This window comes from Schistocerca serialis, chromosome 5 (assembly GCF_023864345.2).
Source record: "Schistocerca serialis cubense isolate TAMUIC-IGC-003099 chromosome 5, iqSchSeri2.2, whole genome shotgun sequence".
Taxonomy (NCBI): Eukaryota; Metazoa; Arthropoda; class Insecta; order Orthoptera; family Acrididae; genus Schistocerca; species Schistocerca serialis.
In genome coordinates this window covers 423,012,479-423,037,531 of record NC_064642.1, presented here as the reverse complement: position 1 = coordinate 423,037,531, position 25,053 = coordinate 423,012,479, and the positions used below count along the sequence as shown (strand labels likewise).

The window sequence follows — 25,053 nt, the reverse complement described above, 5'->3', positions numbered from 1 at the left end:
CTCCGCAGAATCGGCGAGGAAAGTAATATGTGGAAAACATTGAGAAGAAGAAGGAACAGAATGATAGAACATCTGTTAAGACATCAAGGAACAACTTCCATGGTACTAGAGGGAGCTGTAGAGGATAAAATCTGAAGATTGGGATACATCCAGCAAATAGCTGAGGACGCAGGTTGCAAGTGCTGCTCTGAAACCAGTCAGAAGAGTGACGACTCAGAAAATCTTCATGTGCTGTAATGAGAATGACTAAAATCATGGAATGGAGTCAAGGACAGACGCGATATTTTCCTTGGAAATCCACATTCACGCCGTGTTGAAGCACGTCAAATAGTGAGGGCTTTCCATTAAATAATAACATTTCAACTTTAAAGGAATGTACCCACTCATTTTAAATTTTGATACGTTACTTAGTTTAGATTCAATGAATCTTTGTGGTCAATTTTATTGTTTAATCTCGTTGGATTGTGCAAGGAGAACTGTTAGTAACACAGAAGTTGCTGTATGCGAAGTTTCGATTTAATGGCACTAATCACTAATTCAGTAATTAAAACCATAATAAGAAGCAATCGTTGCTCGTTTCAAAGTGGCTAGTTCGTTAGGCTTTCCTGCGCCACTTACAGTAGGTACCAAGCGGGTGCAGTCAGCACCGTCCCTCCATGGTCTGCTGGGGTCTGGTAGCGTGAGTGCAGTCTCCTGTTTTTTTGGAAACCGAGCTGATGAAAGTGCGTCTACACCACGACTCGATCTGACTTTGTGCTTGCGCTTTGTTCGATTTAGATACACTCCTGGAAATTGAAATAAGAACACCGTGAATTCATTGTCCCAGGAAGGGGAAACTTTATTGACACATTCCTGGGGTCAGATACATCACATGATCACACTGACAGAACCATAGGCACATAGACACAGGCAACAGAGCATGCACAATGTCGGCACTAGTACAGTGTATATCCACCTTTCGCAGCAATGCAGGCTGCTATTCTCCCATGGAGACGATCGTAGAGATGCTGGATGTAGTCCTGTGGAACGGCTTGCCATGCCATTTCCACCTGGCGCCTCAGTTGGACCAGCGTTCGTGCTGGACGTGCAGACCGCGTGAGACGACGCTTCATCCAGTCCCAAACATGCTCAATGGGGGACAGATCCGGAGATCTTGCTGGCCAGGGTAGTTGACTTACACCTTCTAGAGCGCGTTGGGTGGCACGGGATACATGCGGACGTGCATTGTCCTGTTGGAACAGCAAGTTCCCTTGCCGGTCTAGGAATGGTAGAACGATGGGTTCGATGACGGTTTGGATGTACCGTGCACTATTCAGTGTCCCCTCGACGATCACCAGTGGTGTACGGCCAGTGTAGGAGATCGCTCCCCACACCATGATGCCGGGTGTTGGCCCTGTGTGCCTCGGTCGTATGCAGTCCTGATTGTGGCGCTCACCTGCACGGCGCCAAACACGCATACGACCATCATTGGCACCAAGGCAGAAGCGACTCTCATCGCTGAAGACGACACGTCTCCATTCGTCCCTCCATTCACGCCTGTCGCTACACCACTGGAGGCGGGCTGCACGATGTTGGGGCGTGAGCGGAAGACGGCCTAAAGGTGTGCGGGACCGTAGCCAAGCTTCATGGAAACGGTTGCGAATGGTCCTCACCGATACCCCAGGAGCAACAGTGTCCCTAATTTGCTGGGAAGTGGCGGTGCGGTCCCCTACGGCACTGCGTAGGATCCTACGGTCTTGGCGTGCATCCGTGGGTCGCTGCGGTCCGGTCCCAGGTCGACGGGCACGTGCACCTTCCGCCGACCACTGGCGACAACATCGAGGTACTGTGGAGACCTCACGCCCCACGTGTTGAGCAATTCGGCGGTACGTCCACCCGGCCTCCCGCATGCCCACTATACGCCCTCGCTCAAAGTCCGTCAACTGCACATACGGTTCACGTCCACGCTGTCGCGGCATGCTACCAGTGTTAAAGACTGCGATGGAGCTCCGTATGACACGGCAAACTGGCTGACACTGACGGCGGCGGTGCACAAATGCTGCGCAGCTAGCGCCATTCGACGGCCAACACCGCGGTTCCTGGTGTGTCCGCTGTGCCGTGCGTGTGATCATTGCTTGTACAGCCCTCTCGCAGAGTCCGGAGCAAGTATGGTGGGTCTGACACACCGGTGTCAATGTGTTCTTTTTTCCATTTCCAGGAGTGTACTTGTGGGGACTAGTCGTTCTGGTTAGGGCAAAGATGAACCATTAGTAGAGTGGCCATAACCCTAGGGCATCCCTCCTGGTCTCTCGATTCTCTTAACCACCCACCGCCGCCCAGGCCACTGCAACTCGTGACTTAGTCGCGCTGCCGCCTACGCTCCAGACCTGTCGACCAAACCAGGTAACAGGCAATTCCATATCCAGGTGACGTCTCATTCTCATTAGGGCACCCATTGCTCTTTCCAACATACTGTACATATTTTTGGCCTTTGTGAGTTTTAATTTTAGTGTGACTAAATGTTCTTCCTGCCAGGAATAAGCTATAGTCAGATAATCTACTACACTCCTGCTCATAAATTAAGGATAATGCTGATATATGGTGAAACAACGCTCTGGTGGGCGGTTTGCGGGTTTAAATCGCCTCGGCGTATGACCATGCGGTGCATTTGACCTGCAGTCGTTGCACGGTGGCGCTGGCTGCAGTCCACATACGCAGAGGTGTGTTGATGCATGTCAGAGTACAGTGCAGCGAGTAAGTGTGCAGACGTTTTCAGACGTACTAATGGTGACTGTTGTTGAAAATGGATCAAATAACACATATAGATAACGTTATGAGGGTTAGAATACTAGGGCGACTGGAGGCTGGTCAAATACAGCAGATGCTACAAACTGTGATCTCAAGATTATGGCAACGATTCCAGCAGACAGGAAACGTGTCCAGGAGCTACAGTACTGGACGTCCACAGTCTACAACACCACAAGAAGATCGATATCTAACCATCAGTGCCCGCAACGGCCACCACTGCTGGTATCCTCGCTCGGGACCTTACCGCAGCCACTGGAACAGTTGTCTACAGACACACAGACGACTGAACAGACATGGTTTATTCCCTCGGAGACCTGTAACGTGCATTCCACTGACCCCTGGTCACAGGAGAGCCCGTAAAGCCTGGTCATTGGAACAGTGGTCCCAGGTTATGTTCACGGACGAGTCCAGGTATAGTCAGAACAGTGATTCTCGCCGGGTTTTCATCTGGCATGAACCAGGAACCAGATACCAACTACTTAATGTCCTTGAAAGAGACCTGTATGGAGGTCATGGTTTGATTGTGTGGGGTGGGATTATGATTAGCGCACGTACACCCCTGCATGTCTTTGACAGAGGAACTGTAACAGGTCAGGTGTATCGGGACGTCATTTTGCACCAGTATGTCCGCCTTTTCAGGGGTGCAGTGGGTCCCTCCTTCCTCCTGATGGATGATAACGCACGGCCCCACCGAGCTGCCATCGTGGAGGAGTACCTTGAAACAGAAGATATCAGGCGAATGGAATGGCCTGCCTGTTCTCCAGACCTAAACCCCATCGAGCACGTCTGGGATGCTCTCGGTCAATGTATCGCTGCACGTCTTCAAACCCCTAGGACATTTCAGGAGCTCCGACAGGCACTGGTGCAAGAATGGAAGGCTATACCCCAGCAGCAGCTCGACCAGCTGATCCAGAGTATGCCAACCCGTTGTGCGGCCTGTGTACGTGTGTATGGTGCTCATATCCCATTCTGATGTTGGGGTACATGCGCAGGAAACAGTGGCGTTTTGTAGCACATGTGTTTCGGGACGGTTTTCTCAACTTATCACCAATACCGTGCACTTACAGATCTGTGTCGTGTGTGTTCTCTATGTGCCTATGCTATTAGTGCCAGTTTTGTGTAGTGCCTCGTTGTGTGACACCACATTCTACAATTATCCTTTATTTATGAGCATGAGTGTAGTTAGATGAGTAGTGGTCGTTCCTAACCACCTTGCTTGTGGTAGGGACAGACCCTATTGTCCACCTGCGGTCATTTTTCTGTTAAATGATTGCCACGAATCCGTGTAATACAATACCTGTTTTGTACAGTAAACGTTACTACTCATATATTGTGGCCATGGTTCCCCTTTTGTTTCGACCCCTGTGTTTGTTGAACACTGCATTAGCTCATTTTCATGTCTGGCTACCTACTATGCTATTTTGTAGAACCCTTTATCACTGTGGCGCCTTCCTTTCTGCTTTCAGGCCGGCCACGGCCATTTCTGGAACGAAACCCCCCGTTCCTGCAAGTACGTGAGGGAGGGGACACGCCGAAACCTTAAGATTATTTTCGTTTCGTTTTGGAATCTGGTACTTCCATTGAAAAATTAATGCTGTCGTGTATGATCGAAATACGTTAGACGCGTAGCTGCAACAAAAAAAATCGAAAACTGTGCAGTCCCTCAGAGGTACACTGTCTAGCCACAATAATGTGACCACCTGTCAATAGCCTGAATTACCAACTTTTGCTGAGTGGACCGTTGCGAGATATGTAGGAAGAGAGGTTTCCTGACGGTACCGACAGGGATGTTGAGACATACCGACTCCAGCGCCGTGGCCGGCTGCGCTAGCTTTCCAGTTGAGCATCCATGGCGCAAACAGCCTGATCAAGGTGGTCCCACAGATTCTCCATTGGATTTAAATCCTGGGAGTTTGGTGGCCAGGAGAGTACAGTTAACTCATCGTGGTGCTCTTCGAACCATGCACGTACACTGCGAGCTGTATGATACATTGCATTCTCTTGATGGTAGAGGCCATAGCGCTGAGAAAAAACAAACTGCATGTGGGGTGGACATGGTCTCCTAGGATAGATGAATACTTGTGTTGATCCATTGTGCCTTCCACAAACATAACTCTCCCTCCTCTGGCCATGCGTTTGCTCTTTCAGATGTTTCGCGCCGTACACGTCTACGGCCATCCGTCCAATGAAGCATAAAACGTGATTCATCTGGAAAGGACACCTGTCGCCGTTCAGTGGACATCCAGTTGTGGTATTGGTGTGCAACCTCCAGCCTTCGTCGCCGATGAACAGCAGTCAACATGGGTGCATTAACCACACGCCTGATGCGGACGCCCATACGCAGCAATGCTCGATGAGCGTTCGTTGGGGAGACATTGTTGGTAGCCCATTGGTTCACCTGGGGGGGGGGGGGGGCGGGGGCGGGGACAGTTGCTCGTCTATTCACCAGATTCACCAGTATAAAACTCCGCAGCCGTCGTTCATTCCTGTTATCTATGGCCTTTGGATATCATCACTTTTGGATAGCGCCACTTTTGGATAGCGCCATTTTGGCATCCACGGTATACTTTAACCACGGCAGCCTGCGAACAGTTTGTGACTTCGCCGTTTCGGAATGCTTTCACCACTGGCCTGAAAGCCAATGATCGTGACCTTTTCGATATCAGATAAATCGGTCCGTTTCCGCATTACGACGACGACTGACTCTTGTCCGCATCCCGCCGACATGTTTTATACACCGAGGTGACAATAGTCACGGGATACCTCCCAATATCGTGTCGGACCTCCTTTTGTCCGGTATATTGCAGCAGCTTGACGGAAACAAAACGGCAATCCATGGCGCCAGTCCACCTCTCGTCCGAAGAAAAAGTTCAAAGCCGCACCCTCAGCCGCTCAAGTCATGGCGACGGTCTTCTGGGATTCTGCAGGGGTTATTCCGTTTGATGTCCTCCTCTATGGTACAATGATGTCCGCCCCGATAGCTGAATGGTCAGCGTGACGGACTGGCGTCCTAAGGGGCCCGGTTTCGATTCCCGGCTGGGTCAGGGATTTTCTCCGCTCCGGGACTGGGTGTTGTGTTGTCTTCATCATCAATTCGTCCCCATCCGGCGCGTATGTCGCCCAATGTGGCGTCGAATGTAATAAGACCTGCACCCAGGCGGCCGGACCGGTCCCGTAAGGGGCCTCCTGGCCAATGACGCCAAACGCTCATTTCATTTCCACGGTACAACGATCAACTCTGAAGTGTGTTGTACTACTCTCAGGAAATTGAAGAAACAACTTCGGCGTATTCGTCGCCACAAAAATGCAAGCGAACTTCCCCTTCTCCACGACAACGCAAGACCTCACAAGATGTTGCGCACCCGAGAGGAGCTCACAAAACTTCATATGACAATTTTTCGTCAGCCACCCTACAGGCCGGATCTCGCACCTTCCGACTTCGATCTGTTTGGTTCAATGAAGTATGCTCTCCGCGGTAAACAGTACGCAAGTGAGGCGAAGCTCATTAATGCAGCAGGACGCTGGCCACGCTGTCGACCAGTAGAGTGGTACCATGAGGGCATACAGACCCTCTCAGTACGGTGGTGTAAGGCCGACGCATTGAACGGAGATGAAAATAGGGTTTTGTTGCCAAAAGAGTGGGAGCGTATTGACGTCAGCCGGGTCAATCATGGTTCTTTCAGAGTATTAATTACCAAAATACAGAATACTTGACTAATGATTCAGATGAGCTATACGTTGAAGGAAAGAAAATCAAAAAAATAAACACTTTCTGTTATTTGGGATCCATTTTAGAAATGGAGGGAAAATCAGAGTCAGAAATCAATAAAAGAATTAGTAGCGGACGGAGGGTCATTAGAATGCTTAACTCAATCTTATGGAGCAGGAACGTAATGAGAAGAACTAAAAGATTAATATACAAATCCATATTAGAGAGTGTGGTTCTGTATGGAACGGAGACCTGGACAATTAACATGAAGCACATTAAAAAATTACAAGCTCTAGAGATGGACTTTTGGAGAAGATCGGCAAGAATCTCCAGGAAAGAAAAGATAAGGAACACCGAAATAATAAGGAGAATGGAAATAAAAGAAAGAATATATGACGTAATGGATAGGAAGAAATTACAGTGGTACGGGCATGTACGGCGAATGGAGAAAACCAGAATACCAAAATTGATACTGGAGTGGGAACCGGAGGGGAGAAGAAGAAGAGGACGACCTATGATCACCTGACTCCAGAATGTACAGCACACAATGAGGAGAATGGGCGCAGAGGAAGAGGACACACAAGATCGAAACACCTGGAGGAATATTTTGAAAATATAGTTTAAGAACGTTTATTGTTTGAATTTGTAATTTCCAAGTAAATTATTGTGTTGGAGATAAGCCTCTGTAGTGAGGAAAATCTCAAAATAAATAATAAAAAAAGAGTTTCTCTTCAAAATGTAATATGTATGAAATACAGTAAGTACAATGTTTAGTTCTTGTGCAATAAACAACTGGAAGTGTTCCCGGACTTTATGTACACCCTGTATATAGATAGCGGTAGTACCGCGTACACAAGTTATAAAAGGGTAGTGCATAGGCGCAACTGTCATTTGTACTCAAGTGATTCATTTGAAAAGGTTTCGGACGTGGTTATAGCCGCACGGCAGAATTAACAGACTTTGAACACGGAATAGCAATTGGAGCTAGACGCGTGGGACATTCCATTTCGGAAATAGGGAGTTCAATATTCAGAGATCCACAGAGTCAAGAGTGTGGCGACAATACCTCATTTCAGGCATTATCTCTCCCCACGGACAACTCAGTGACCGATAGGATTTCATTTAACGACAAGAACAGCGGCGTTTTAGTAGAGTCGTCAGTGCTAACAGACAAGGAACACTGCGTTAAATAACCGCAGAAATCAATGTGGGACGTACCACGAACGTATCCGTTGGGAGAGTGCGGCGGAATGTGGCGGCAGTGGGCTATGGCAGCAAACGACCGACGCGAGTGCCTTTGCAGACAGCACATCGCCTGCAGCTCATTTCCTTGGTCGCGACCATTTCGGTTGGACCATATAAGACTGAAAAACCGTGGCCTGGTCAGATGCGTCCAGATTTCAGTTGGTAACAACTGATGGTAGGTTTCGAGTGTGGATCCTCTGGTCCAGCTGAACCGGTATTGACTGGAAATGGTTATGTTCTGCTACTTGGATACCATATGCAGTCAGTCAAGGACTGCATGTTATGGATGGAAATGCGCCATGTCACCGGACCACAATTGTTCGCGATTGGTTTGACAGTTCGAGCGAATGATTTAGCCACCCAGACCGCCCGACATGAGTTCCATGGAATATTTTTGGGACACAGTCGAGAGGTCAGTTTGTTCACAAAAGCCTGCACTAGCAACACTTTCTCAGTTATGGACGTCTATAGAGGCAGCATAGCTCAATATTTCTTTAGGGGACTTCCAACGACTTGTTCAATCCGTACATCGAGCTGCTCCACTACGCCCAGCAAAACGAGGTCCGACACGATATTTGTCACCTCAGTGTATATTCCTTCCACATTTCAGCTTTCACTTCGTTGCTTACTTGTGCACTCCTCAAGTTTCTCTTTAATGTCCTGTAGGCGGCGTCTACCTTCCCTTAGTTATTCATGATTGACAGCCTTGCATTCGTCTTCTATCCATTCCTGCTTAGGCATTTTGCACTCCCCGTGGATCGCATTTTTTAGGCGTCTGTAGGCGTATGTATTCACTTTCGCCTGATTCGTTTGCTGCATTTTTATAATTTGTTCTTTCGTCAGTTAGATTTAATATTCACTGTGTTATCCACTGATTTCTACTAGGCCTTGTCTTTTTGCCTATGTGATCTTCTGCTCACTTCCCTACTTCGTCTCTCAAAGCTAACCATTCGACTTCTCTTACCCTCCTTTCTCCTGTTTCTGTCCAGTTTTCGCTGGTACTTCCTGTGAACTCTCGACAACCTCTGGTTCCTTCAATTTATTCTAGTCGCATCTTCATAAGTTCCTACCTTTTTGCGATTTCATCTATTTTAGTGTACTGTTCATAACAAAGAAATTGGGGTTAGAGTCCACACTGCCTTTCCATTACATAATAAGTCTTAATCTTCTCAGTGCCCCAGGTGTCTTTCACCTACACTGATTCTTAAGCAAAGCGTTAGTAATGACTGAATTTTGTTCCATGTAAAATTCTATCGGGCAGATTCCTCTTTCATTACCTTGCCCCAGTCCATGTTTTCCTGTTATTTTTCCCTTGTCTTCTTTTCCTTATATTGAATTCCTGTCACATATCACAATTGAGTTTTTATCTCCTTTATTTTATCTCACCATACAGTCTCTCAATCTCTTCATCATCTGAAGAGCTAGACTGAGGTGAGTGTTATGCGTCTCCCTTGACTAGGGCAACACGTTCACTATGCTGTTCATGGTAGCTTACCTGCATTACTGTTTTCTTATTCATTATTAAAACTGTTACTGCATTACTCCTATTTGATTTTGTGTGAAACTGTAACCCGCCTATATTCCTTTCTAAGTTATCTTGCCTATCTACCGGATTAAGAGATCTTACATACCATGCTCCGAATCGTAAAAAGCCAGTTCTGCTTGCAACTATGATCAAATGTATTGCCTCTGGGCCCTACTTCGTATGACATAGAAAGGTGATCAGTTTAGATTGTGCAACTATATGCTGTCTTTCAGCACAACAGAAAAGGCTTAGGAAAATTATTTCATATGCTTGTACGAACTCACGTTTAAGTGATCATATGGTTCAAATGGCTCTGAGCGCTATGGAACTTAACATCTTAGGTCATCAGTCCCCTAGAACTTAGAACTACTTAAACCTAACTAACCTATGGACATCACACACATCCATGCCCGAGGCAGGATTCGAACCTGCGACCATAGCGATCGCTCGGTTCCAGACTGAAGTGGCTAGAACCGCTCGGTCACACCGGCCGGCAAAGTGATCATATTTTTATGAGAGTCCCATTTGGCGGTTTTTACACCGTAACAGAAGACTCTGGTAACATTTCCTTTCAGTTTCAGCGGGAATTTGGCCCACGTTTCCGAGAAGTTTTAACGTCAATATTAACAGGAGTTATATCACTGTTTCTGTCTGTTCAAGAACTTTCGACTGTCGTTCAGAAAAGTATAAACATCGTTTTTTTATAAAATATTTATTTCAATGCCTTGTTTGATACATTAAGAGTATTAACCACAAAACGAAATTATTTGCCCTTTTGCGCAATACCATGTGCTGAAGATGTCGATTAGAGACGTTAAGACATTCACGAAATAAAGTGTGTTCATTTTGACGCGACTCCCTCTGTATATTCGCGTCAACACAGCATCAGCGCTCCTTCTCTTCTCCATCGGTGTTAAACGCTGATATATTTGATGTTTATGAAAAAAAACTGGGAAAAATGCTACTATCGGAGCACAAAAAAGACGAAAGTGCCCTTGAAAGTGTGGGGTACCAGCTGCCTCATTTTACGTCCCTCAGCACTTTTAAAATTTTTGCAAGCGAACATATACACCGCTCTTTTTGACATGCAACTCACCTCTCACACCCACGAGCTCCCTTAACTGTAGCTCTCTCACGCCCACTACTTCATAGTTTTAAGTCGCTCAAACTCACACACTTCCACTGGCCTATTCTCCTTCACTAATTCAGCGCAACGCATTGATATAACCTTTTTGCGTCTCTCTGTCACTGTCTCCTGTCTCACAGCCAGTCTCCTTCGTTCTGTTCTACTAATTTGGTGTCCTCTCATTGTCTCCTTGTTCTCTCTTACTGCTACTGTCTTATTCGTTCCTTCCCATGCTGCCGTCTCTTCTCACTGTCACTATCTCTCTCTTCCCCGTAGTCTTCGCCAAAGACTCTATGTCTAATTATCACTGCTTCTCATCCACTTCCATTTGTCCTCTTTGTTCCTCTCCCACTGACACTATCTCCTCCTCCTCTTAGCACTTTTCTGTCAGTGTCGGCTCTGTTCCACTGCCACCCTCTCTTTCTCTAACACTGGCATTGTCTCCTTCGCATTTTCACAACCTTACCACTGTCTACTATCTTCCAGTATTTCTTTTCTATCTCTTTCTCACAGCCAGTGTCTTCCTCTCTCATTATAAAAAAGATTTAATATGTTCGCATGCCAATACTTTTGAGGAAGATAGAATGTGGCAGCTGATACCCCACATTTCAGTCAGTCTTTTAAATTAATTCGCCTCTTTTGTGCTCCGATAGGAGCATTTTTCCGCTGGTTCCCTTCTTTTCCCTGCCACAGCAGCGTAAATGTGGACGTCTGTATCTCTGAAATGGATAAATGTATCAAGAAAATTATCAGGGTTGTTAGAGATGAAGGTCTAAGGAATACACTGCAAAAATTCCAGCCATTTGCTGTGCATAGTCGTCTTGGAATCCACGGCTCAGTTTTGGTTTCGAAAAAATGGTTCAAAAACATCTTGTTTGGGTTTTCTAAGGAGCCTCCATGAACTAATGGTGCCTCCACAAGCCCCTCAAGGACCACGGTAAACCACAACAAAAGGAAAAAGAAATAATAGATTTGTTCCATTTGCCTAAGCAGCAGTAAGTGTGTAATGTTATTACTTTGACCCTGTGTGTAGGATAGTGACACTAAGACAATCCTTTTATGATCGGCGTTTTGGAACATATTAGCTATCACATGCATACCGACTATTCGTCACGTAGAAAAAAGGGAGAAAAGGAAAAAGGAAGGAGGGCAAGGGCTCAGCTGGACCACCGTAAGCAACGGAGAGAGAGAGAGAGAGAGAGAGAGAGAGAGAGAGAGAGAGAGAGAGCGTAGGCCGCACTGTGACACGGCCGCAGCGGCCACTCGCGTGCTGTGGGCAGGAAGCGATGCGAGCGCGCGTTTATTTCGCTTTTGGCGGGCGCCGCGCCGCTCTGCTTTGTTTTGTGCTCTGCGCTGCGCTTCGCTTTGAGATGGCAATCGCGGCGACACAGCACTGACCACCGCCGCCGTGTTTGTTGCAGCTGCTGACGGGGCCCACAGAGGACGCAATGGAGGTCCTGCGACAGAGCGGACAGCACGGTGAGTACAGCTCCGTCCTGCCTGCCGAAAACTACTCACAACACCACGTTTGTTTTCGCGCCTTCAGCTGGACGTAAACGGTAAAAGAATTAACTGTAATCATTTCGTATTTCAGCGTTATCACTAAGAAAATGTGTACCGTAATCTTACTTTTTTGTAGTAGCTAAAAAGGAATTTGTTAACGTGGACTATTAATTTCTTGGGAAGTATTTTTAGATTGTATTATTCTGCAGTGTAATCTTGTACGCAAGTGAAATGTAGAAATAAACAATTCAGATAGGAAAAGAATACAAGACTTAAGAGTTCCTGGCTACAGAAATATGCTGAAGATTAGAGGGTGAGTTCGAATAGCTATTAAGTGCTGCATTTTCGGTAGTACTTGACTAAAAGGATCGGTTGCTAGGACACCCTGTAGCATCATGGAATTGTCAAATTGGTAATGAAGGAATCAGTGGGGGGAGGGGGGCGGGGCGCGTCTAAGATTGCAGAGGGAGACCAATGTTTGAACACAGTAAGCACGTATAAATCTGTGTACTGTAGGCTGCAGTAGTCACGCAGAGAGGCGTCTTGCACACGACTGGCTAGCGTGAACAGCTGCGTCAGACCATTTCTACTGAACGCAAAATTTTTGAAAAAAAAAATACGGTTAAATGATTCGACTAAAGGTAAGAAATAAAATAGATTAGAGAAACATTTCACGCCCTTTTGAATAAGGCTCAAATCGTGTACAGCAGCTAAGATGCTTATATGTTAGTGACGTAAGGAGACCACTCAGTGAACTTCAACCAAACACTGAACTTCAAATTTTGAATTGCCACCCCATTTGCTGTAGACGATTTCGAGCACCATTCAAAGCCACTTCAAATGGTTGTTTTATTTCTTGCTTTTACATAAATCACTTCACAGAACATTTGATTCCTTTTTTCAATTTTATAAATAGGAATCGGTGTTTTGTTATTTTTAAGTGTATATAGATCAAGAGGAAGGAGAGAAGTTCAAATTTGTACTGCGATTTTTTCACACTTCAGTTACGCAGCTAGTACCAACTGTTAGTGATTTGGGGCAAATTGAAATATTCCACAAAGCATTTTTTAACTACTCTGGTTACTTTCGATCATTTAAAACCTTTTATGTAAAGCTAGACCTGACTCTGATCAATTTGATACGCGTTATGTCAATTTCTCGCTCGTCATTTAGCTATGAAAATTTGGGCAAAAATCCATTATGTAATTTCTAGGGCGGCCTTTTTTCTCTCCGCTTATTTGACCACCAAAACTACATATCACTGACCGTTCTATGTATAAACAGGACAGTGCAATGAATGGGCAACTTAATAATATTCCATTAGTGACTTTTCAATGGCGTTTTTAATTTGTGAATGTACACTGTCGTCTTTATATGATCTGTGAACCACATCTGATTCACTAGATTGTTTAGTATAATGCAGAAAACAGCGAAATACCGGACAGGCGTTTATGGCGTGTTGACATTGCAATGAAGGTCGTAACATAACTGACATCCTCATGATGCTGTGACTTCAAGAAGTACGTTGATAAAGTAAAAACGCTATTGAAAATCCAGTAAAGGAAGAAGATGGATTTTATTATTAAGCTGTCCATAGCTTCACTGCCTAAGACAATACCGAGTAGTTGAAGACTGCTTCATCTAAATGAAATACCACTGGCACCGGCTCCTACTTTAATTTTAGTAAGAGCTGACAAACAGGTTTGTACTTTATCATCCTTCATACACCGTTTTAGTGGAGATAGCAGTAGACATTAGACGTCCATGCTAGACAAGGACCTCATCGTAGACTTTTGCATACATTTCGTTTGTCCGTTGTACGAACCCATGTTGGCCATGCATGATTCCGAAGATCTGCCCACCTTGCATTAACTTGTCATGCCAGTCCCTTTATCGGCTGTTGGGATACAGGAACTAGCTTTCCTGGCTCACCTACTATCCATCCGCCTGGTGTACTCACTTCATTTTCATTATAACCATATTTACGTCTGCCACTCCAGTCTGTTCCATCGTCCATTTATTTGCTGTCCTTAATAACTTCTCTTCAGCAACCACCATTTTTCCCCTGGTCATAAAGTCGAAGATCTAGTGATGTTACAGAAGAGAATATGCTGTGTAATATAACATTTTAACCCTAGAACACTACATGGCGGAAAAATTGAATTTTTACTAAAGCGTCGTAAATTTTACTACTCCATATTTTATTCAATGTTAGTCACAATATATAGTTTATGCAGTAGTTACTTAGTTATAAGGTGTCTTGTTTCCACCCTAAACTAACGATACAAGATAGGCGGGAACCGCGAGTTGGTACCAACCGCAATCGTAAGTTGTACGAGGGTTTAGTAATTTAGGGTTAAATTAGACTAATTTTCTTTGGGCACTACTAATTTCGACCTGAAATTTAATGACGCTGATAACTTTGTTCTAGAGATTCTGTAATTAGCACCAGAAATAAAGAGAACAAGGTAAGGCTAGCATATTTGTTCCTATGTCTGTCATAGGAGCACAAACTGGAAAACCTGTTTCAGTGCAGTTGCATGAGGACTACAACAATGTATTCATTAATGTTAACACTAATCGTGTAGACATGTCCTATAAACTCATTCGATCCGCGTCATTTCGATAAAAGAATCGTTCAAATGATCTGTGGAACATGTAACTAACCAACTAGCTAACGGCGTTTGATTATAGTGGAGGAAGGAACCGATTTTGGCCTCCTTCAACGTACCATCATAGTACTCGCCAGTTGTCGTTTTCCTCGCCTTCATCCCGTATCTTCACATGGTCCGCATCTTAATTAATGAATTTGAACTCCTTCGCCCCACCCCCATCCGCCCCAGCTCCCTCCCAGGATTGAATTTGTGTATACCTTTTCTGGTAAGTAGAATGTCTGCCTTTATTCATGTTATTATTGTGATCGTTGCTGATACTGGTTGGTTTAGAGCGTTCCGCAGCTCGGTGGTAATTTAGTGTAGATCGCAATTACGTTGCACAGTCTCACAATTTTGGCTTGAAAATATTTCAATATTATCCCAAGCGAAAGAATGCGAACGTTTTCCAAATGTCTGCGACTCGTGTAATGGAGAAGCGGCATGGGGACAAGCGCGGTATTCATGTAGTCGGATGTGGCAAAACGCACAAAAACAGCGTTTATACTGGCCGGCCGCGGTCGAAACTCCGGGGTTGGCATGCCTCCGGAAACCCGAAAGCGGCGTGCTAAAGTGCGGCTACGCGGGCGTCAGTGATGTAAGGAAATCATGGAAAACGTCTGCTGCAAGGTCTCTACCGAAATTAGATGACATCTCTTTGCGAGTTGCAGTTTTAAAGCTTTTCCAACTCCCATAGCTCAGCCTAATTTGAATGACGAAGATCGTAAGACAGAGATAATTCTAGAAAGTTTCCGTTCCTAAAATCGAGTCAGATCTGTTTCACACGTAATTAGAGTTCCATTTGCTGTTTGAAGTCCCTCATACTGCAACGAGTTAGCTACTGATAACGTCTGGTTTACACAAGTCTCCCAGTAAACAGTACGGCGCGGCACTCTTGATGGAAACTGTTAACACAGTAGCGACTGCACGTGCTGCTAGGCTATTAACTCCTTTACCCTAGTTTACATCATGTGCGTTCTGTTTGCGTTGGTCACAGACCACACAAACTGGCCTCCGCTCTCCAATTCATTTTCAAACCGTCTTCTGCTTCCCTTCTTCCTCATTCTAAATTCATACGTACTGTTTCTGGTAAGTAGAATGTCTGTCTTTATTGATGTACTTTTTGAAGCTGTTATTGTTCAGGTCGTTACTGATAATACTTAGTTCAGAGCGCTCCACAGCTTGGTGATAGTTTAGTGTAGATTGCACAGTCTCCCAAAATAGTTTCAGCTTGAAAATATTTCAATTTTTGTTAAAAAATAGAGCACATGTGGTGCTAGAGAAGTATGTCGAAAAATGTGAAAAGATAAGAAACGAGGTGGTTCTCCGGCAAAGAGAGGAACGTGTGGAAGACATTGACAAGAATGGAGAGTATGACAACATGGATGAAAACATCAAGGTAATATTTCAGTGGTGCTGGAGGCAGTCGTAGAGCATAAAGCTCTAGAGGGAGATTGGAATATACCCAGCAAGTAATGGAGCACGTTGGATGCATATGCTAGTCGTAGATGAAGAGGTTGGCGCAGGAGAGGAATTCGTAACGGGTAGCATCAGACCCTTCAGCACATACCCTGGAAAACAAGGACAGGACACGTAATGAGAAATAGCACAAGGTAAGAAAGAAGCCTTCAAATTCATGAGAATGCTGCTCGACAATACCGTGGACAGACAGCATCAAATGACCTACTGAGAAAAAGCAGCGCAGAGATGTATTACGGTACTGATCGCTTGTGAATGATGCTGTTTGGAGATGCCAAAGAAAAATGTCACGCTATGAGTGCTCCATACGAAGTGTTGCTGCATGAGTACATGTCGAATCGCTAGAACATATACCAATAAACTATTGACCAAACTGAGGCTTTCATGTTTCTGTTTCAATAAATCGATTGTAATAAAACGTTAGGCACACTTTCAAACAGTAATAGTTCCCATTTAAGTCTCAAGTTGATAACTTTAATACTTCATGATATATATAAATTAATTTATTCCAGACTCGAAGTTTTCGGTCTTGCCTAAGGAACCTTGGTCTGATGCTGTCTATGTATATAAAAAACCTAGCTAAAAAAGTCAAAACGTGGCTTTTAAACATCAGTATCAATCAGTCAAATCTAGAGGCCGTAAATTCAACTAAATACCTAGGAATTACAATTACAAACAACTTAAATTAGAAGGAACACACAGAAAATGTTGTGGGGAAGGCTAACCAAAGACTGCGTTTTATTGGAAGGACACTTAGGAAATGTAACAGACCTACTTAGGAGACTGCGTGCACTACGCTTGTCCGTCCGCTTTTAGAATGCTGCTGCGCGGTGTGGGATCCTTACCAGATAGGACTGACGTACATCGAAAAAGTTTAAAGGACAGCACATTTTGTGTTACCGCGAAATATGGGGGAGAGTGTCACTGAAATGATACAGGATTTGGGCTGGACATCATTAAAAGAAAGGTTCTTTCGTTGCGACGGAATCTTCTCACGAAATTCCAATCACCAATTTTCTCCTCCGAATGCGAAATTATTTTGACACCTACCTACATAGGGAGAAACGATCACCACGATAAAATACCGAAAATCAGAGTTCGTACGGGAAGATATAGGGGTTCGTTCCTTCCGCGTGCTATACGATATTGGAGTAATAGAGAATTGCGAAGGTGGTTCGATGAACCCTCTGCCAGGCACATAAACGTGATTTGCAGATTATCTATGTAGATGAAATTGTAACAATTTTTTCTGTTCAAATTTATTTTTGGTTTTAATAAGTAGTTGTCACGTTGGCAGAATGCGTTGTGGAATGAATCACGAGCTTATATATATAAGGACGATTTTTTCCCACCGGCGCAAACTATAGGGATTGATCGATGAGAGGATACGGAACAAAAAAGGTCTAATGAACTTATGTCTGGGAGTACATTGTTTCCAAGGTAGAGCCCATTAATTCAATCGTGGTTGAATGGCTCTGAGCACTATGGGACTCAACATCTGAGGTCATCAGTCTCCTAGAACTTAGAACTACTTAAACCTAACTAACCTAAGGACATCACACACATCCATGCCCGAGACAGGATTCGAACCTGCGACCGCAGCAGTCGCGCGGTTCCAGACTGAAGCGCCTAGAACCGCTCAACTCAATTATGCTTTGTTACATAGACTGCAGTCTAACACGCCCTGTACCACGAAGCCACAGTTACAGTATGCATGGATTCCTCCTACAGGATGGTACTGTTCCTCATGCGTCACGCCCTAGCGGCCTCTCCTGCCGTAGTAACTGGTAATGTTGTCCGATTCACTTCCCTTACTGACTCACCTTATAGTGGATGTGATACAGCGTTGTATACAATGGTTCCGTATTTGAATCTAGAGCTTGCCGACATAGTGTTTACTTACGTAAAGGGAAATAACAACCGGCAGCAGGGTTGTATCAGGAGACTTATCCCCGCCGACAACCACCACAGCATTTAGTGTTTGCAACAGTGTTTCGCCGTTCGTCTGAGGCAGGGTCGTTTCAGGAAGCAGGAAATCATGAAGGACGTACGCGAAATGCGAAATGTTTGGACACCAGACTTGAAAAAAAATGTGATTAACATTGTGGAAGGCGACCGCCGCGTCAGAACCAGGAAGTTGCCCCTCCTGTACAGGATAAGCCAGACGACCGTGTGGAACATTCTCTATGACAATTGTTACTACGCTTATCACTTACAGCGGCTGTAGGGCTTACTAGCGACAGACTTTCCACTACGGGAGCAGTTTTGTCACTGATTCATCAGGCAACCACGATACTGGGATTTTTTCATCCATCCTATACGCGGGGTGATATCTTAAACTTTCATAACTGTCATCTGTGGAATAGTGTGCAGAACCTCCATGGTATGGTAACAGGAATCATCAGCATCTGGATGTGTGGGCCGGGATAATTTTGGGACCAATCTTCCCTCCACATACCCTAGCAAGTTGAACTATCGATGTTTCTTGCGGATGACTTTGCCTTCCCTGCTGGAAGAAGTCCACTGGTGCTACGAAGGGTTATATGGCTGCTACATGATGGCGCTGCAACCTACTTCGCCGTTAATCGCCATCTAATCGTGTCTTCCCTGGTCGATGGATCGAACGGGGGGAGGAGGGGGGGGTCCAGTTGCATGGCCTGCTCGTTCATCGGATCTCATCCCGCGCGATATCAGGTTGCAGGGCCGTCTCAAAGGTATCGTGTATGCAGAGCCCATTCCGGCTGTGGAGACACTAGAGCAGCATATTCATGCTGCCTTTGACACTGTTTGGATGCAGCCTGGCTTATGTGAAGGTGTAAGAGAGAACATGCTACGGCGCGTATACGCATGCGTTGAGACACATTGAAACCATTTTCAACACTTGCTGTAACTGTGGCTGCGTGCTACAGCGCGTGTTAAACCTCTATCTCTGTAACAATGTAGGATTGAATAAATTGTCTCTAGCATGGAAACCATGCGTTTCTGAACATAAGTTCATTAGAGTTTTTGTTGCGTATCCTTTCATCGAACAAAATGCTGTCACTATCACTGCATGATAAAATTTTGTAAAGTGGCCGGTATTTGTATCGAGGAATTAATATCTGATTCAATCCTTCATATGGATGTAAAGATATTATTTAAAGGTTATCTGGCTTTCCGTGAGTCGATAGTGGTCAGAATTTGAAAGAAAATTAAAGGCTTGTGATTGATTCAGCAGGGGGAGTATCAGTTATATGAAACCAACAACCACTCCAACTGGCCGTAGTTTCTCAGCCAGCTAGAAACAGTGCCGTTCAGCGTTCTGGGGACTACGGATTGACAATGCGAGCGAATTATCATGTAGTCTAGGTTAGTTTACGTAGAGGATGGCTCAGTCTCAAGTTACTGTGGAACTTTTGAGAAATTGTTCACTCGTGTATTTTGATGAAGTGTGATGGAAGAGAGTACACACTGAGAAAAGTCATGGGATGGTGACATGCACATGCACAACTGGCGGTAGTATCGCGTACACAAGGTATAAAAGGACAGTGTACTGGCGGAGCTGTCATTTGTAGTCAAGTGATTCCCTGTGAAATGGTTTCCAACATGATTATGGACGCACGATGTGAATTAAGACTTTGAACGTGAAATTGTAGCTGGAGCGACGCATGGGACATTCCATTTCGGAAACCGATAGGGAATTACTCAGAGATCCATAGTATCAAGTGTGTGCCGAAAATACGAAATTCCTGGCATTACCTTTCACCAGTGACAACGCAGTGACCAACGGCCTAACGACCAAGAGCAGTTGTCTGCTTAGCGTTGTCAGTGCTAACAGACAAGCAGCAGTGCTTGAAAGAACCTCAGTAATATGACATATTACGAACGCATCCGTTACGACAATTCGGCGAAATTTGGCGTTAACAGGTTATGGCAGCAAGCGACCGACGCGAGTGCCTTTTCTATCAACACATCGCCTGTGGCGTCTCTCCTACGCTCTTGGCCATATTGGTTGGACACTAGTCTAGTGGAAAACCATGGCCTGGTCAAGTGAGTCCCCGGTGTCAGTTGGTAAGAGCTGATGAGAGTGTGTGGCGCAGACCCCACGAAGCCATAGACCCAAGTTGTCAACAAGGCACTTTTACAAGCTAACGGTGGCTCCTTAAGGATGTGTGCTGTGTTTAGATGGGGTGGACTGGGTCCTCTGGTGTAACTGAACCGATCATGGACTGGAAATGATTGTTCGGCTACTTGGAGACCATTTGCAGTCACCCATGGGCTTCCTGTTCCCAAACAGCGAAGGCATTTTTATGGACGACAATGCGTCTTGTCACCGGGCCACAGTTGTTCGCTATTGGTTTGAACAACATTCTGGACGATTAGAGCGAATTATTTGGCCGCCCAGATCGTCCGACACACACACACACACACACACACACACACACACACACACACACACACACACACACATATATATATATATATATATATATATATATATATATATATATATATATATATATATAATATTTCGCAATTATGGACGGATATAGAGGCAGCATGGCTCAGTATTTCTGCAGGGGAATTGCAACGCCTTGTTGAGTCCATGCCACGCAGAGTTGCTGTTCATTGCCGGGCAAACGAATGTCCGACACTATGTTAGGAGTTATCCCATGACTTTTGACATCTGTGTATATGCAGAGCTCCTGACGGTAATTCTTGTTTTATTGTGTTAATTCTTTAACATAAGATTACACCTCCTAATGAGTATATTGACAGTATTTTCAAATTTTAAATTTTTTCAGAATTTATGTGGAATATTGAAAACCAGATTTTTGTTTCCCCTGGAAGCCGTTAGATAGGCACCCTTCGACTGGGTCCTTGCACTGTGTACTGGGTTTAGTAATCTACACTGTGCAACAGAATTAAAGGACTATTTTTCGAAATCCTGCAACCGTCTACTACGGCGACACACAAGTTTAAAATTTGGCCCAAAGGTGCATATAACCTTCCTCTGTAAAAGTGAAAAATCATGGCGCCCTGTGATATTTCCCTCTGGTTCAACGACGCTTCAAACAGCAAGGTAGCGACACATTCTAAAAAGGTCAGACCTCAGACGTTCATATGACGTGTAAAGTAGATTGATGTGACATTGACACCAAATTTCACCAAAATTCTGCCCAACGCCACCGTGGACATGTCACACGATGCGAACGTTGTCACAGCACCTCTTACCCAGATTTCACCTTTTTTTGACACCTTGTCGATGGAGCTCAGAAACGCGAAGCCCGGCGTTGAAATCAAGCGGTTTTGTTATGGGTAGCCGAAGAAAAAAAATCATACAAGCCGCCTCTCAAAATCGACACGAAAAGGCATCAGGAAAGGCGTAAAGTGCGTCAATGAAACCACCCCTTTCCTTGGAACGTGAATTCCCACACATATCGCTCAAAAACGACACTTTGCAATGCGATGAGCAACAGGAAAATGTTTTTGATAACCTTTGACGCAGCTGACACCATTGGACGTTTCAACCTTTCCTCTAACGAAGTGGTGGTGCTACATCCCCATTAAACACGATCTGACCCCTTTGGAGCGGAGTGTGACTGCAATTTTTGCTCCAGCGTATTGGCTGGAACCACTAGGGACAGTTCTAAACCATTCGACGAAATCTGAACGCGAGCTGAAGCAGCAAAGTGTCCTTACACTTTTTTCAGTGTTCCTGTTTTGTGACTTCCTATGGCTTGATCGTGGAGGGTGCGACATTGATACATGCGCGAGTTAAGCGGCAGAGAGCCCTTTTAAGTCCCGCGCCAGTTCGCCAAAACTCTAGCTGACACCCACTCGCATTTGTTGACAATTTTAAAAATGTGCCTTTACAGAGAGAATCTGCGAAATACTGCCAGGTGACTGGAGGCAGGGAACTGGCGTCGGTGGTTTGTCTAGAGGTTGCCTACCTGCAGACTTCTTGAGCTACTTAAATTTTCTGTGTAAAGGCACGTTTTTAAAATTCTCAGGGGTTGTTTCTTTTCATGTCCATCATACATCCTTTAAACTGCCCCCTGAGTCTTATCGTGTAGATTGTGAGCCACGGTGGCGTTCGTTAGAATTGTGACGAAATTTGGTGCCAATATGGCATCATTAATCCACTTTACACGTCACATGAACTTCTGAGCTCTGGTCTTTTTTTCACATGTGACGCCACCTTGCTGCTTGAAGCATCGTCGAGCCGGAGGGTGACGTCTCAGCGCGCCAAGCTTTCCCACAATTACTGAGGAAGGTTACAGGCGTGTTTGAAGGAAATCTCGAACTTATGTATCGCAATGAAAGACGATTACTGGATTACGAAAAAGTGATCTTCTAATTCCGTTGCGGAGTGTAGGTAGCTCTCTGACGAGTAAGGAACCGTGTAATATTTTGACGAGGAAACCTAACTACTGAATAGTCCTGAACATTTGACCGTTAACAGAAATTTTTGTTGAAGTTTCTAATGGAAGATCGTGAGTTCGATATGTTGACTGGTAATGAGGGTGTGTAGATTTAGTGAAGTGAAACTAAAAAGAATTGATAAAGATCACGATTTGTATCAAGAACTCTAAATTATAAAAGCATAATTGTAGTTTAGTAATCACTTGATGGCAGTCTTTGTGGCTTAATATCATGAAAATACAACGCAGTTATTTGCATTGATCTTATTCATTCAGCCAGCGAACCTAAAGAGGAAGCGAGGGACATGTACACAGCAGATCAACAGACACTAGTTCAGGTACATACTCGGCACGTACAGTACAATTTTATTGCTTTTCTTGTTCGTAGACCAGGTAGGAGCTTTGTGGAGGTTAGGTAAATGAGCGAAGTGCAACAAAAACACCACGCTACTAAATTAAAATATGCGAGCAGCCTGCTCGGAGAGGAGAAATAACACGCTTAGGCAACTATTCCGTCGTTCACAGAAGTTCATTCTGATCGAGGGACTAATGGAAGGAAGACAGTGGAAATGACAACCACGACGGGAATTCACTTGAAAACATAGAGATCAGACTAGCTACAACAAAAGAATATTACCCTGAAGTTTTCCGTTCGTCGTGAGAGCAGAAGTGCTCGCTAGTTCAATTACTCCAGAGTGTAGTTCGATTACCATTTGAGCTGATGAGCTGTGGAGAATACGATAACTTCACAGTGCTGCACGGCACTGAGTGCATTGTTGGCGCCCTTGTGGTGCCTGTCAAGTACGACGGCGACCGTAAAGTGGTCTCCCAACGAACATGTGGTCAGGCATTTTTACAAACTGTATTGCAGATTGAAGAACCACACTTATTATAGGTCACTGTATAACTGACTGGATTAGTCAGTTAAAACTTACAATGGGACCATGCCTAGAAAATTGTGATGTTCAAATCAACTTTTGAATTGAGGACAGCTTTACCTGGTCTTACGTCAATCATAGCCTATTCTCACTATTCATCATATTTACTTGCTATGGTAATATATTCTTACATCACATATATTGTAATGAACAGTGAGAGCAGGTGAGATGCCGCATAGCCCTCTCACAGAAATGAAAACAAAAAGTAAACGGGTCTTAACTATGTTACAATTAAGGAATTCAAAAGTCAAAACTTCCAAAACGGAACGCAAGAGGCATAACATGTGGTATCTGTGTGAAACAAATAGGAGGTACATGTGGCCACTTGCTGATGCTCTGCCCCTGGTGTTAGTAGAGAACGCCATAGTGGCTGACCTGCTTTTAAGTTTTATCTGTGACTTTTTTTTCTACTCTTCTTTGTGAGGAAGGGCACATTGGCCTCGTCGGTCGCTTGAGAGATTGGAGGGGTGCCGTGTCATCTGCTCCAACCCAGGGGCCCATAGCTGCCCTTCCCATCTTTTTAATTCTTCTTATTCTTTTTACATCTGTCGTTGTTTACTCTTTCATCATCCGTACCTTCCCGCATATAGGATGTAGGGACTGATGATCTCAAGGTCCCTTTAACCCTATCAATTCAATCCTTATGACAGTTGGTCCTCGGTATCTTTGCAGAAACCTAGCCCTAACTACCACTCTGAGAATCCTTTGGTATGTCCTACCACCAGGTGCCATGAATATCTTCCTTAATGTAATGGACTGCGCACAAAAGGCGTTTTTAGTCTGGTTGTTAAGACATCACTAAAAGTTGTTTCAAGTTGTAATGTTAGATCTGTAGCAGCTTCCTCTACAACAAATCCTGGTCCATATAACTTAGTTGAGTCGTGAATATCTCGCAGTTCGCCTTACATAGATTGTCATTAAGTCCTTCAGTGATTTTAGCATGTGGTTGTGACAAGTTTTTTGCCTACTTCTTGGATTATTGGGTGTGATAACTGTTAGTAATACCCTCTACTCTTGTCCTTCAATATATCTGTCCAGCAATGGTGGTGTTGGCTTGGGACCTACGTTGTTCTCGGCTCCTACACTTTTGTGGTAAGTGGATACGTATCCAGCCCATTTCACTATCACTTGCTTCACAGATCCAACTGTCAGTGTTTCTCACCAACTCGTTATTCGCATTTCCTTGCCAGAACACACACCTGGAGTTTGCTCCCGTTGTGAAGCTGTGACACCACCGGCCCCGAACAGGATTTCCAATTTTCAGCCACTCTAAGCTCAATTTCCTGCAAGTACTAGAAGACTGGAAGTACTTGTCAGAGTAAAAATCCTTCGGTTGGTTCCTGCACTTTAATCCTGACTGTCTCATCACATGACCAGGTTTGGTGATAGCAAGTTCTCGCCTGCAATTACCACCGTCGAGCTTTACCATTAGATCTCTGTAGCTGTTTTCTATAAATTATGACCTGTGAAAACTCGTCAATCACCTTCCAAATCTCTTCTGGAGCAGTGGCGCCCCTAACTGTTTTTGTGACATATCCCTAAACTCGCTATAGTCATTTCTTAAACGTATCTGATAGGAAGATGGAATTTCAGAGAAGAGTCGAATATGACCCTACTGTATGACCTAACCAAGTCACGATTCACATCTATGCCAAACACTTAGTTTTGCCTGATAAAACTGCCACA

The 25,053-nt window shown here is 44.7% G+C and overlaps 1 long non-coding RNA gene across 2 annotated transcripts in view; it reads left to right on the top strand.

The window, feature by feature from the left end:
* Window positions 1-25,053, top strand: part of LOC126481161 (uncharacterized) — a 369,956-nt gene that overhangs the window by 308,416 nt on the left and 36,487 nt on the right. For both annotated transcript variants that reach the window (XR_007587524.1, XR_007587523.1), the window contains exon 2: window positions 11,814-11,871. This is a non-coding gene — a long non-coding RNA (uncharacterized LOC126481161). The remainder of the gene's footprint in view (window positions 1-11,813; window positions 11,872-25,053) is intronic.